Genomic DNA, 2,632 nt, shown 5'->3' with positions numbered 1-2,632 from the left:
CATTTTCTCAGGTTAAATATCAGGTCTTTGCACAAGGATCACAAAGTGTTTATGAAGCCTTAAAGTGTTGGTAGGAAATCTTATACCATGAGTAGTGAAACTTGTATGCTTTTTTGTCTTCTATTTTTTCATCATTTTTTATTTTGGAAGTGACCATAAAATAATTTTCAAATAAAGTCTACAAAGAAAAAGAATTTACTAAAATTTAGTTGTACATATTTGTAGGGTACAGTGTGTTGTTTGAACAAATGCATATATTGTACAATGATTCACTTAGGGTGAACAGCATATCCATCCCCTGAACATTTATCTTTTCTTTGTGGTGATTATGATCAATATCCTCTTTTCAACTACTTAGGAATATGCAATATATTATTAGCTCTAGTCAGCCTAGAACACCAGAACTTATTAAAAAGAAAAAAATTTTAAATTATCTGTCAACTTGCTAACCAGAGATAACTGTTTAACATTTGGGGACGTCCTTCCAAATTTTCCTACAGAGAAATATACTTTACTTTTAAACTAAAAAAAAAAAGCCACAAATTTACTCCCACCACTCAACAAGTATACTGTGAACTTCCCCACTTAAAATAGATCTTGAATATTTCCCAATATCATTAAATAATCATCTAAAACATAACTTATAATGATTTACAGTATTTCCTCATATGGATATACCATATTTTATTTAACCATCTGGGGGATAGTTAGGTGGTTTCAGGTTTTCTCTTTGGTTTTATTTTCTAAGTTACTCAGCAATAAATCAGCTCTTGGCTCACACTTCTAAAAATTTCTTTGGGATAAATTCCAAGATATGAAATTACTGGATCAAAGGGGATCAATATTTGTAAGCCTATTGATACATTTTGCCAAATTTCTGGACTGAAAGACCATACCCAGCAAGGTTAGAGAGTGCTTATGCCCTGAAATCCCTGCCAACACTGGGTACATTTTAATCATAATTTTGATAGGTTGAAAATGTTTTGTTATTTTAAAATTTGTATTCCTTAATTATTAATGAGATTTAGCATCTTCATTTGCCTATTGGCCAAATGTTTCTATTTTTGTCAATTGTCTGTGTTCTTTGTCCATTCTACAGATTTGCTAGAGGTCTTTACATTTCAAGAACAACCCAGTATCTACTATGCTTGTTGCTTATACTTTGTTAGTTTGTGGTTTTCCTCTTTTGGGGGTTGGGGGGAGTTATACAGAACATTTCAATATTTATACAGTTGAATTAATATTATACTTTCTTTCTTTGCTTCTATATTTAGAAAGTGCTTTCTTCAAATTGAGAGCAGTTAAACATTTGCCTATATATTCCTCTAGTTATTTTATATTTTAAAAAACATTTACCTCTTTAATTCATATCAGCTTTTAGTATACAGCATGAAGTAATAATACAACTTTTTCCCCAAATAAATAAATTGCTCTGGTGCCTTCTAGTTAGAGATGTTATTATTACATTTTAACTTGTCGTGCATATTGAGGTCTATTTCTCAGGGTTTTTTTTTTTTTTTCATTTTTCCTTATCCCAGCCTTATGCCTTTTAAATTATTTTAACTTCTGATGTGCATTAGTAAGTATATATTCCTCTTCATTATTATGTATATTTAGTAGGTATATGTTCCTCTTCATTCTTTTTTTATCCCAAAGTTCTTATGCTTGTTTTTTTATACTTCCAGATTAATTTAGAATAATTTAAAGGGAAATTCTGTCAGGTAACAACAACAAAAGTAATAGATTTTTGTACCAAATATAAATTTGGAGAAATGAAACATTTGCAAATTTTAGACGTCATGTCCAGAATCAAGATGGTCTCTCCCTTTGTTCAAGTATTTTTAACATGTCACTGTAAAGTTTTGTAACATTCTTTAGATAAGTCTTGCCTATTTCTTGTTATATATATTTCCAAGCATTTTATCATCTGTCCCTTTCTAACCATTAAGTAGGAATAATGAGCAAGATCATGAAAAGCTAAATGACAAACAAAAGAACTGGGAAATAGGAGGGGTTGGTTGGAGGAATAATACAGATATCTACTCCATTCATTAAAAAATGCAGTATTTTTGTATTAGCAGAGATCCATGCATGCTCTATTCAAGAAGGTAGTCCTTGCACTCTTTTATTTGTGCACTTTAACTTATGTTATCTACAATCCTGTAGATGGAAGAACCTGGGCCATATCCCAGGATTCATGAGAAATTTTTGCTATGCCAGAGGCAAGGATGTTGATGGTGTTGATATTGTTACTTGTGTAACAAAATAGAAAAAGCAAATGTAGGCCTAGCCAGAGTCAGATTCCTGCTGTATAGCCTAGAGGAAGACAGGTCTATAAAAACCAATGGCCGAGGTAGGTTTGTACTATATATCCTCTATTTCTATGTTGAACACAACATGGCACCTTTCTTCTAAGGGAACATATTTCAACATGTCAAAAAAGTTCTGACACCCAATACATGTAAATATTTGTTATGACGTAAAAACTTAATTCACAACAGAAAAGCAGCACTGTTAAAACATGCAATCCTAGAAGTATCGCAAGTCTTCAGGTTAGTACTTAACATAAAGTTTCCTTTTCAGCTGCCCGCTGATCACTTCACTTGATTGTCATTACTTTGCATTCTAAAAG

At 31.6% G+C, this 2,632-nt stretch overlaps 1 protein-coding gene across 1 annotated transcript in view; it reads right to left on the bottom strand.

Annotated features, from left to right (window-relative positions):
- Positions 1–2,632, bottom strand: part of LOC103590996 (echinoderm microtubule-associated protein-like 6) — a gene marked incomplete at its 3' end in the record, with an annotated part of 206,778 nt that overhangs the window by 89,752 nt on the left and 114,394 nt on the right. The window lies entirely within an intron of this gene.

This window comes from Galeopterus variegatus, unplaced genomic scaffold (assembly GCF_000696425.1).
Source record: "Galeopterus variegatus unplaced genomic scaffold, G_variegatus-3.0.2 Scaffold909, whole genome shotgun sequence".
NCBI classification, from domain to species: domain Eukaryota; kingdom Metazoa; phylum Chordata; class Mammalia; order Dermoptera; family Cynocephalidae; genus Galeopterus; species Galeopterus variegatus.
This window is presented reverse-complemented; position numbering and strand designations above follow the sequence as displayed.